The sequence below is a fragment of the Chenopodium album genome, chromosome 12 (genome assembly GCF_948465745.1).
Source record: "Chenopodium album chromosome 12, dcCheAlbu1.1, whole genome shotgun sequence".
Lineage (NCBI taxonomy): Eukaryota > Viridiplantae > Streptophyta > Magnoliopsida > Caryophyllales > Amaranthaceae > Chenopodium > Chenopodium album.
The window spans coordinates 54,817,011-54,830,366 of NC_137845.1; positions in this window are offsets into that span (position 1 = coordinate 54,817,011).

Sequence of the window (13,356 nt, forward strand, 5' to 3'; positions counted from 1 at the left end):
ATAAAGGGTTCATATATCTAACATATCTTTTGTAATCCTTAATTTTAATCAAAATTTATCAACTATATTTTTAAAATGTTGATAAAAATTGTAGTATAATGGTAGTTTAATAATAGTTGTTTCGGGTAAAACAATGGGACCTTCGGCTAAGTCCTTCTGAAGTGGCCGAAGATTGGGCTCAGTCCAATTGACGTTGGGTCGAGGATTTCCTGCACAACAAACACACGTAAACTGGCCTCGGGGGTTGTGCCGATGAAGGCCCCTCCGATGCCGAAGTCAGTACAATGTGTAGAGAGAGAAAGTTATGCAAGAGAATTAATTGTTTGAGGCTTATGTGAATGAATGTAAAATGGTACAATTGATGGCTTTTATACCTTTTCACAATGAGAGAAATGGGCCTAAAGCCAAATGGGCTTGCCATGTTGACTGGGCCTTGACTTGACTTTGACTTGGCATGGATTGGAGAGTTGAACCTTTGACTTGGGCTTGCAATTGGATCATTTATGGACCGGGCCCAAATAGGCTAAATTGGACCCAAACAACTTGCCCCCCCCCACCCGATTTGGAAGAATGACATGTCGGGTTTGGATTTAATAAAAAATGGAGGGAAGTAAATGATTTAATTAAATCAAAAGATTTAAATTTTTAAATAGTCATTAAGGAAATAACTGTCATTTAGATAATAATTGAAGAAGTTAAACGGATAATGGGTAATTAATTTGGAGGGAGTGTGTTTAACGGTTACTTAATGAGTAATTAAAGAGAGATTAAGGGCGCGGACTCCTAGAATTCCCATTTCTGGAAATATAACCGGATTTCTAAACTCTCCCTCCTCATTTCTTCACAAATTCACACTTCCAACTCGCGCAAAAACCCTCGATTCCGACTCGAAACTTCACTGAATCCCCAAGATCAAGACTTCAAAACCGAAATTCGTTGCTACCAACTTGTAGATCGGTAAATTCCGCCTCGAACTAAGGTAATTTCTTCGAATTTTTCTTTGATTTTCCTCGAATTTCAAAGTACCCCTTTTTTTTCTTTGACTTTCCGTCATGGTGAGAGGCAGAGTACGTCAGCCCCGACAACCCCGGCAAACTCGGCAAATTCGGCATCCGAGGGACCGAGTAGACAGTTGGAATGGGGAAAATTTCAGAGCCGACCCGGAACGAGGAATTCCGGCGACGCCCCTCAATTCAGCCCCCCCCCCCCCCGGTGGAGCGGAGGAGACAGGCGTTTCAAGGCAGGAAGAACCTCCGGCCGTCGCGCTTTGGGAATTGCCCCCCGGGGCCGTTGAATGGCAGAATGCTGATGCTATTCTGTCAATGATAAAGAATGCCCCATATTCTTGGTGGGTCAGGAATGCTGAGACCTACCATTTCGCTGAACAGATCGAGCTGTTCTACGGCATTCTGGAGCAGGATGGGTACTAGTGCCGAATGCCTGTAGCAACGGACATAATTCATCGTCTACCCTCAGGATATGTGGGAGTGTACACTCAGCAGCTGCAATATGGGCTTCGGTTCCCCATGCATCCCTTCGTCAGGGATATATTGATAAAGTACAGGGTCTCCCTGTGCCAATTGACGCCTGTCAGCATCCGAAGGGTGATGACATATCTTTGGGTGCGCCAGTTCTACGGCCTTCAGCCAAACTTACACTGCTTTAACAGGCTGCATCATCTGGTAAAGAATTCCCAGAGTGGGTATGGCCAGCACGGTCCTGGGTGGTGGCGGATCGAGAGTCACCCGCAATACCTGACTATGTGGCCGAACGATTCCTCAGACAAGGACTGGCGAGGCCAGTGGATCTGGGTCAGGGCCCCTTCGGATCCTAACCACCCCTACTATTTCGGGGCCCCCAGATATCTGTTTGAACCGGACCCGGATATGCAAGATCTTGGTCCCGAAGAGCCTGGTGCTAAGAGGCACCCAAACTACAAACAGCTGAAGCTCTTCGGGAAAAAGGAGAATCCTGGGGGGACGGGCCGGCTAAAGTTCGTGCCGAAGAACTGGCTGCCAGACTCCTTTTACGCTTTCAAGGAGCCACTTCTCGCTACCGTCGGCCTCAGCCGAAAATTCCGAGATGGTGAGCTTCTTCGGCTGCGGCCGAGGGCTTTAACTTTATCGCTTTTTTATGTTTCAGCGTTTTTAGTATTTTTACAAACATACTGAGCTTGTTTGAATTTCCCTTTTTAGAGTTGCATGAGGCTGATGTCAAGATCGACTACGGGCGTTTAGGGATCAGCGCTAAAAGAACTGTACTGAACAACGCTCCTTCAATAACTGACCCGAAGGATCGCCCTCTGCATCTTCACTCAAACAAGCTCCAGATTGAGTCTGCTGCTGAATATCTGAAGCAGAAGCCTTGGTGGGACAATCGAGACCCTTTTTGCCGACTTATCCCTGAAGAGGAAGAGGCTGCTAGGACTGCTAAGGAAGTAGCCCGGGTAGCTGAAGTCTTTGAGAGTGGTGAAGGGCCCTCTGGAACTGCTGCAGCACAAGGAGCAGGAACAACAGAAGACGCGGCTCTGCTGAGGACCTCAGTGAGCTCCCCAACTTTGACTTAGCATTTTTTTTTTTTTTTTTTTTGCTATTTGCTCATCCCTTTCCTGCCCCCTTTTTCTTCTTTGCTTTTGACGATAGAATCGTCAACATAGACTTCCATGTTTCGGCCTTTTTGATCGGTGAAAACCTGATCTACCAGCCTTTGATATGTTGAACCCGCATTTTTCAATCCGAAGGGCATCATTTTATAATTGTACACCCCGGCGTTAGTGACGAATGCCGTCTTAGCTCGTTCGTCGGGGGTGCATGAAGATCTGATGATACCCCGAGAATGCGTCCATGAAACTAAGCAGAGCATGCCCACTTGTTGAGTCGACCAGCTGATCGATCCTCGGCAAGGGATAAAAGTCCTTCGGACAAGCTCTATTTAGGGTCGTGAAGTCAACCCACATTCTCCAGGTGTCATTTGCCTTATGAACCATCACCACATTTGCCAGCTAATCTGGATACTGGCAGGGTTCGATGAAGCCTGCATCCAGCAATTTTTGACCTCGGCTGCGATGTCTCGGTTCTTCCTTGTAGAGTAATTCCGCTTCTTTTGCTTAATTGGCCGACACGTGGGGTCGACATTAAGCTTATAAGAGATGAGGTTGGGATCAATTCCAGGCATGTCAGTTGCCGAGAAAGCGAACACATCTCGATTGTCCTGAAGGAGTTGGATGAGTTCAACGCGGACTTTCGGATCGAGATCCAGCCCGATTGTAACACACTTTTCAGCGTCCCCTTCGGTCAATTCAACCGTTTCAGTGTGCTGATCTAGATCTATTACTATGGGGCCAGATTCTTCACTATCGGGCTTGCTGTCAATGCTAGCAGGCTTCCTAGACTTTTTCTTCGGCTGCTCTCTGAGTCTTTAGGCCCAGATGAAGAACTAGCCTTCTCTTTCTCTGGCCGCTTTACTTTAGCCAGAGAACCTTGAGCCGAAGCGCTTAGGCCTTTCAGCTTCTTCATACTTGGCCCCCTTTCTTTTTCTTTTTCCTCCTCATCCTCATCATCGTTGTCTTCCGAACGACTAGTGGATGACTTGAGGTAATTGCACCTTCGGGCCTCCTTTTGGCTGCCCTCGATTCTTTTTGAAGGAGTTATGTCTTCGATAAGTGCAATTACTAGATATATCAAGGATCACGATTATGGAGATAATTAGTTCATTCTATAGGGTCGTCAATGTTTGGTGCTAGATATGACAATTGATCTTTGGGCTAGCTTAATGGCCCGAAGCCTTATAGAGTGGATCCTACAAGGTCACACATAAGAGTATTGGGTTAAACAAGTTAGAGGCCCATTATTGGGCCTCATGAGTTCATGACATACCATGTTGATAATTGGGCTTGGATAGTTAGAAGAGTCTAATGGGTTTTGGACTTGACATGGTTTTATTTCTAGATATGATCTATAAATATAAACTATGCCTAGGGTTGCATGACATAACAATTGACATACAATGAATTGTCACACAAGCAACCAAGCTACCCAAAACCCTAACTCTCTCTCTCTCTCTACTCGGCCCTCTCTCTCTCCTCCCTGTCCGTACGGCCCTCCTCCCCGGGTGGCGCGTGGGTGGTGTTGTGGTGTGTTCGTGGATCAAATCTCCGTTGAAGGCTGGTTGAAGTGTTCAGTCACAACTAACTAGCATTAGTGGAGGTTTAATCCGTGCTCGTGGACTAAGTACAGGAATCACACGTGGGGTTCTTGTTCTCCTTATTGTTCTTGTTCGATCACTTGTGGAATCACGCTTCAAAGGTATAATTCTTACTTCTTTATGTGTTATGCATGAGATCCTTGGTTTAGGTGCTTTATGAATATGATTCATATATTTTCCGCAATTTAGTACCTATAATGTCCTACAGTGGTATTAGTTAGCCTCTTGCAATTACATATATTGAGTATTAATTCTTTGAAAATCCACAATTTTAATTCAATTAGGAGGGAGAATAATTTAATTATGGGTCAATTATTATATTAAATGTGATTTAACAATATAGAATCATTAAAAGTTGTTTAATTTGCTCCATATTAGCCTTAATTTGATCCGAAAATTGCCCTAATTAATTCGAAAAAAATTCGAACCCCCACCCTATTTTTTCGAAAATTTCGAAATCATAAACCCTAAGTTGTGAAACTTGTGTTTTTTGATTTTGATTTAATTCGAAAGTTATGTGTTTAAAGAATTTAATCTATTTGATTTCATGTTAAATTATGAATTTTTCATGATCAAATTATTTAATTTAAAAGTTAAATTGAATTGGGATTAAATTCATGAAGAACCCTAATTTTGAAATTGAATATGATTTAACTTTAAAATTAGAAGGACCACACTAATTTAATTTTAATAAAAATGTTTTGTTTTAAATTAAAATTAAAAAAAAAAGGAATTTTAGGTGCGGCACCCGCGGTTGGGTGGCGCAGCCACGGCGACTGCCGCACCAGCGGTGGTCCAGGAGGGAGGGCGGGCTGGGCAGGGGTCGAAAAGGGGCAGCGCAGCAGTGCACCACCTTGTTGCGTGTGCTGCTGCTGCTGTCCTTGCGTCGCTGCAGGGCAGGGTACACCGCAAGGTGTACGGCCACCGTGGCTTCGGCTGGCCACACCACGGTGGCTGGCACGTTTTTCAAAAAAAATTATTTTATTTTGGATAAAAATCAATTTTCAAAATTAAAAATTTAAAGGATAAGTTTTGATTTTGAAAAGATAATTAACAAAGTTAAAGTTGTTAATTTTGTTAAGATAGGATAATTATGGAGAAAAAGATTCTATTTGGATAATAATTGATTAAATAATGTGATTATCCCATAATTATTTTAGGATATTAATTGATTTAAAATATGTGATTGGCAAGTAATTAGGATAGAATCTCCTAAATTAGTTAGGATAATCATGGAAAATAAATATGATTTATCTTCCATAATTAAATAAGATTTGATTCTATCTCATACCTAAATTAAAGTATATGATATTTTATAATTGGTTATGAATAATATATGATATTATCTAATTACAGTAATTAATTAAAATACGAGATATTTAGGAGCCATGTTTCCTAATTGTGAACATTCAATGTTGTAGTTTAGGAAAGCATGATGAGTGATTTATTATATGACATTCTATAATATATGATGTCATTTATTGCTATATAGACTAGTATGGCCCATAGATTCTAAATACGATCTGCGCATCGTGATGTATTTTTGTAATCTAAATACGGTCTGCGTACCGTTAAGTATTTTTGTAATTTTATTTTATTTTATTTAAGTGGTAGATAGAATAGAATAGTATTACAGGTTGCAGTTAATCCAAGAAATCCATGGAGTGAAGGCCCAAAGGAGCAAGATGGATGAGATCCATGAAGGTTCAAGTGGGAGCTTTTTGCTTTATTAGTTTTCTTAGGATTAAGGGGCCATACTATGTCATGTTTATGCATTAGTAGATAATGCATGTTAGATTTTATTTATGTTGCTTGATGATTGGTGTGTTGTCGAAGTGCACACAAAATTAAACCTTATCACCTTAACAAATAGCTAGGGCAAGTAAGAGTCGATCCCACGAGGAAAGTACGTCTAAAGTAACAAGTCACCAGATCCAAGTTCCACAAGAGTAACACGATTTGGAGGGGTGTTGATATGAGAAATCTAATCTAAAATAACTAAAGATATAATAATAAAATGAGTTATAATTAAAGAACAAACAATCAATGGAGAAAACACTCAGTAGATAATCAGATTCCAGCCATGGAACTTCGTAAAATCATCGACACATTAATTAACCCTTTAGGAACAACTTGAGTTATGGAACAAGTTCCTCTGTTTCCCCTTATTAATGGTTAGATTCGGTACAACTTTCACTAACCCTAACCAACAAATAACCCCTATACTACGAGCAAGGAATTTAACGTGTTGACAGCATTAGAAACTAGGAAAACATCAAGCCAAGACAACCACAACACTCCGGAACTTACGTGATTTGGCCTCGATCAAGAATTACTTTTCAATTAATAGAGTGGAACGTCCTCCTCTATAATTGTCTACTACTTTATTAACATTCCCAAGCAATTACGGACTTAGTAGTATTAATTAGCAATAGAAATCAGACTCGAACAAATAGTTGCGCACCTACTTATAAGAAATCATCATTCATGTGAACAAAACAGTAATTCAAGAATATTCCAAAACATTAATTAATTATCATTAAAACCAAAATAAATTGTCTCAATTACTGATTACATGGCCTCCTCTAACTACTACCGAGCATAAAGAACTACTCACTCATGTTACAGAACAATGAAGAAGGGTTTTTGGAGAAAAACATGTCGAGTTCCTCTAGGTGGTTTTTTTCTACGTGAACACAAGGGAGATATGAATGAATAATGGATGGTTACTGGACGACTAACTCTGGGGTTTTTATAGAATTATGATAGAATTATTCCCCAAGAGAAATCCCTAAAAATATGGAAGATAAATCCAAGATAAGGAAAGTAGTTAGATAGAATCTGTGAAATTCTATCTTTTGCCAAATCTTTTCCTAAATGATAAGATCTTCTTGTTATCAAATATATCTTCCTTCTAGCTGTAAATATTCAAGAATTATCCTCCAAGTAACCAAATATCACGCTGCAATGAATCTGGACATTTCTCGGACTGCCAGTAAGTTCCTTTGCGTCAGCGTCAGTCTTCTAGTTCCTCCGAAGGAACTCAGCATATGTTCATTCGCATTTGACATTGGCTCTTTTATTCTGTTCATCTTTTTATCATCCAACATGGCTCAATAACCTATCAAAACACACAATGAGGAAATAAATCACAAAATACCAAAAACTTAGATAAAAGCACAAAAATGCTAAAGGAACTAACCTAAAATCTAGGGAACATGACCATAAAATGGTGTCACAAATGACACTCATCAATGATGCGCTAGAGTTCACTAAATAATCACAACATAATAAATCTAGGTCCCGGTAATATTGAGGTAGCTTTTCCAATCAAAAACCCGATGAAACCTTCGATATTTATGATGGGTCATGCCAAAGTAGGGTGTCATATTATATCTTAGGGGAGTGGGGGTAAAACAAATTTTACATTTTTGATTGGTTATACTCAACAAGGTTACCTAAGAGTTTAGAACCTTAAAGCTAAGGGTAATAATTAAACACGTGGTGGGTAATTATTCAACCAAGAATTACAAAGAGTTGTAATCAGTAAAGAGTTTACTCACCTTGAAAATGTAATAGTTGATGGTAGGGTCAAAGTCCGGTCAATTATTGCACAAATAAAGGGTCTTGGAATCATTTTATTCAATAGGGATCAATTAAAATTGAATAAATGCTTTAAAGGTACCAGTTTTAAAATCGCTTATGGTACTTTAAATTTATTAAACATAATTATTGAATTTTGCCTCGTTTTGTTTTGTTTGTAGATGAATAACTATAATGACAACACTATTTTGCCAACGAAACTGAATTTAAGGCTGAATCTCAGAAACTTCAGGGAATGGGATAACGAGTTAAGAAATGTTCTCATAAGACAAAAGCTTGAATCTCGTTTATACATACCTGTTGAGGGCAAGTATACTGAAGGTTATGATCCTGAAAGGCATGCGAAAATTGTTTCGAATGTAGAGAAAATCAGGAATCTCATTTTAGAATCTATTCCAAATTGTTGGAAAAGAAGGTTCAGGCAATATGAGTTAACCAACTTGTGTGAATGTCTTCGTGCCATCTGTCGAGGTGGCATTGGGGCATTAGGAAGTGGAGGAGGAAACTTCAACGACTACAATGTAAGAGAGGTCGTTAATTCGATCCCTCAGATTTACTATTCCTGGACTGACAGCATAAGGTATGAGGCTTACAATGTTCATTGTAAGATAATGGCTAAGAAGCTCATGCCTGGTCAGTCAGTAAGGACCCATGTCAATGAACTGATTGATTTATTCAATCAGATGGACGTCCTTGGAAAACCATTTGATAATGACTCCGCACATGACATAATCTTGCACTCACTCCACGATGGTTTTGATATAGTCAGGCTTACTCATAATTATGAGGGCTCGACAGTGACATTAGTCAACCTTTTACTCAACCGTGCTGAGGAGTACCTCAAAAGGAAACAAAGCGAATGCTTCTATTGTGGCGATTGGCTTCGCCCTACACTAGGGTGTCCCCATTATACACCAGTGAAAACAAAAGGTAAGGAGTTACTTGATGTTTTTGTTGTAGAAATTAATCTTACCTCTTCTTCAACTTGGGTATTCAATACCGGTTGTGGTGCTCACATTGTTAATAACATGCAGGGCCTAGAAGGGAGTAGGGCATTAGCAAAAGGGGAAGTCACACTCCGAGTAGGAAATGGAGCAACAGTTGCTGCACTTGTTATTGGAGATTATCATTTGAGACTTCCGTCTGGTTTAATTTTGGTTCTTAATAAATGTTATTATGTTCCAACTATTACCAAAAACATTATTTCAGTTCCTGTTTTAGATACTGAAGGTTTTTCTTTTGAAATAAGAGACAAATGTTGTTTTATTTCTAAAGAAAATATGTTATATGCTAACGCAAAGTTAATTAATGGTTTGTATGTCTTAGAATATACAACTCATGTCTACAGCATTGATCATAAAAAGTAAAGAACAGATGGTTCAAACCCAACTTACCTATGGCATTGTAGACTTGGTCACATTAACCAAAAGCGCATCTAGAAATTACATAAGGATGGACTCCTCTCTTCTTTTGATTATGAATCATTTGAAAATTGTGAGTCATGCTTGCTTGGGAAAATGACTAAGTCACCCTTCACGGGTATAGGTGAAAGAGCTAGTGACCTTTTGGGACTCATACATATAGATGTGTATGGACCAATGAGTTCAAAAGCAAGGGGTGGATTTAATTACTTCATTACTTTTACTGATGATTTAAGTAGATATGGTTATATTTACTTAATGAAGAATAAGTCGGAAGCCTTTGAAAAGTTCAAAGAATTCCAAAATGAAGTACAAAATCAACTTGGGAAGACAATTAAAGCACTGCGATCTGATCGTGGTGGTGAATATTTGACCCAAGAATTTGATGAACATCTAATAAATTGTGGGATACTTTCATAGTTAACTCCTCCAGGAACGCCACAGTTGAATGGTATGTCAGAAAGGAGGAATAGGACCTTACTAGATATGGTTCGGTCCATGATGAGCTTTACTGATCTTCACATATCATTTTTGGGATATGCATTAGAAGCAGCTACCAGAGTACTAAACAGAAGCCCGTCCAAAGCAGTTGAGAGGACACCATATGAGTTATGGACTGGAAGAGTTCCAAAGTTGTCTTATCTCAAGATTTGGGGATGTGAAGCTTATGTAAAACGTTTACAAGGCGATAAACTATACCCTAAATCAGACAAGTGTTTCTTTGTGGGCTATCCAAAAGAAACAAAGGGGTATTACTTCTACAATCGCGAAGATAACAAAGTGTTTGTTGCTCGCGATAGTGTCTTTCTAGAAAAGGAATTCCTCTCTAGAAAGCCAAGTGGGAGTAAAGTGGTTCTCGAAGAAATTCGAGACGAGCAACAAATGGATGTGGATAACACCACATCAAAGGCGAGGGCGCATGAGTCGATTAATCATGCGTCGGAGCAAGCTAATTCGACTAGCGAGACTCCTATCGTCCCACTTGAATCTAATTCATGCGAAAATCTTCAAGGAGTTGGAGAGAATATTTCTATTGTTGCTCCTACCTCACGTAGGTCTGCCAGAATCAGAAACAAACAGTTTGTTGAGGTTCTGATAACTGAGGATTCTAAATTCTTCTTACTGGAGAATGAGGAACCTACAACCTACAAACAAGCTTTGGCGAGCCCCAACTCAGATAAATGGCTTGAGGCCATGAAGTCCGAAATGGAACCAATATGTGAAAATGAAGTGTGGACCCTAGTTGACTTGCCTAATGGGGTAAAACCTATTGGTTGCAAATGGGTTTACAAGATTAAAACAGACAAGGATAGAAATGCCTACATCTATAAAGCAAGACTGGTTGCAAAAGGGTACAGACAGATTCATGGTATTGACTATGATGAAACCTTTTCCCCAGTAGCTATGCTTAAGTCCATTCGGATCCTTCTAGCGATTGCTGCATTTTTCAATTACGAAATTTGGCAGATGGATGTCAAAACCGCCTTCTTGAATGGGTTCTTGACGGAGGAAGTGTATATGATACAACCTGAGGGTTTTGAAGATCCAGAAAATCCTAGAAAGGTATGCAAACTTCAGATTCCATTTATGGATTGAAGCAAGCGTCCAGGAGTTGGAATCTTCGTTTTGATAAAGCAATCAAACAGTTTGATTTTGTCAAAAGTGAAGAGGAACCTTGTGTATACAAGAAGTCTAGTGGGAGCAGCACTGTTTTCTTAGTCTTGTACGTAGATGACATACTACTCATGGGAAATGACATACCAATGCTTGAGTCAGTCAAGGAATGGTTAAAGAGTTGTTTTTCCATGAAGGACTTAGGTGAGGCTGAATACATATTGGGGATCAAGATCCATCGAGACAGATCTCGAAGGATGATTGGATTGAGTCAAGAGACTTATATTGATAAGGTTCTTGATAGGTATTCCATGAAAGACTCTAAGAGAGGATTTCTCCCCATGTCTCATGGCACTACACTCAGTAAATCTCAATGCCCTAGCACGCCAGAAGAGATGAGACGTATTGTTGATAAACCTTATGCTTCGGCAATAGGGTCAATCATATATGCCATGATATGTACAAGGCTGGATGTTGCATATGCTCTGAGTATGTGTAGTAGGTTTTTGGCAAATCCAGAAGAAGCACACTGGACAGCTGCCAAGAACATCCTTAAGTACTTGAGAAGGACTAAAGGAATGTTTCTAGTATATGGTGGCGAAGATAAGTTGGTTGTCAAAGGTTATACAGATGCGAGTTTCCAAACAGACAGAGATGATTTCAGATCACAATGTGGATACATTTTCTGTCTGAATGGAGGAGCAGTGAGCTGGAAGAGTTCGAAGCAAAGCACTGTCGCAGACTCTATGACAGAATCAGAGTATTTAGCTGCTGTTGAAGCAGCTAAGGAAGCAGTTTGGATTAAGAAGTTCCTAACCGAGCTGGATATCATACCAAGTGCTCAAAAGGGAATCGAGTTGTTTTGTGATAACAATGGCACCATTGCTCAATCAAAGGAGCCTAGGTCACACTTCAAATCCAAACATGTAGAGAGGAAGTATCACCTCATTCGAGAGATCGTTGACAGAGGAGATGTCAAGATGTGCAAAATTCATACGGATGAGAATATCGTTAATCCCCTTACTAAACCCCTTCCACTTCCAAAGCATGAGAAACATGCTAATGAATCTGGATTGAGGCAAATGATGTAATTAGAAGTTGTATTTGTTTTTGGAGAAAAATAAGTTACATATGTAATACATTCATTTGCAGAATTATGTTTAATCAGAAATTTTTATTATTTCTCTTATTTAATTATGGTTTTTCGATGTTAAATAAAATGTCCAAAATAATTATGGATTGATGGGCTCATCAGGTTGATGACCTGGTGAATGAAACCCCACAGGTGAACAAAATCCATATATTATTTGAGTTCCTAGTTTAGAATCATTAAACTGGAAATAAATGATTTCTTAAATTGGACTAGCATGTAAGATTGATTGGATAGTGCAGTTTCATGGGCTATAGGAGCATAGTGATGATGCTCGGTCAATCACATGGATATGCATGAATGATGCATGATCGAACTATAGACCTACTTTGAAGTTCAAGTATAGAACTTCCAGATATATTAGCGGATTCCTTTGACATGAGTGGAACACTGATTCCATTCAATGATTGATTTAACTGTGGTACACTCAAACGTCCAGCCGTAACTGGGGATTATAAAGGGTGTTTCCCTGTTGCTTGATGAGTTGAGTGGGAGCTTTGGTTGCCACAAGATTGGATAGAGTCTACCTATTTAATTAGGAATGTGTCTTGGCCCCTTGAAGAGGGAGAATTCAGAAAATTCATGGCCGTGCTCAAATGCATTACATAGTAATCATTTGTTTTGTGAATCTAACTCAGTATTTCAAGAAAAGATTTGTATTCTAATATGATCACGACATGAGATGCAATCATATTATCAAATTGACACACATTGACTTAAGGAATTTGAATATTGCGCACTTGTCTCAGACAAGTGGGAGATTGAAGGAGTTATGTCTTCGATAAGTGCAATTACTAGATATACCAAGGATCACGATTATGGAGATAATTAGTTCATTCTATAGGGTCGTCAATGTTTGGTGCTAGATATGACAATTGATCTTTGGGCTAGCTTAATGGCCCGAAGCCTTATAGAGTGGATCCTACAAGGTCACACATAAGAGTATTGGGTTAAACAAGTTAGAGGCCCATTATTGGGCCTCATGAGTTCATGACATACCATGTTGATAATTGGGCTTGGATAGTTAGAAGAGTCTAATGGGTTTTGGACTTGACATGGTTTTATTTCTAGATATGATCTATAAATATAAACTATGCCTAGGGTTGCATGACATAACAATTGACATACAGTGAATTGTCACACAAGCAACCAAGCTACCCAAAACCCTAACTCTCTCTCTCTCTACTCGGCCCTCTCTCTCTCCTCCCTGTCCGTACGGCCCTCCTCCCCGGGTGGCACGTGGGTGGTGTTGTGGTGTGTTCGTGGCTCAAATCTCCGTTGAAGGCTGGTTGAAGTGTTCAGTCACAACTAACTAGCATTAGTGGAGGTTTAATCCGTGCTCGTGGACTAAGTACAAGAATCACA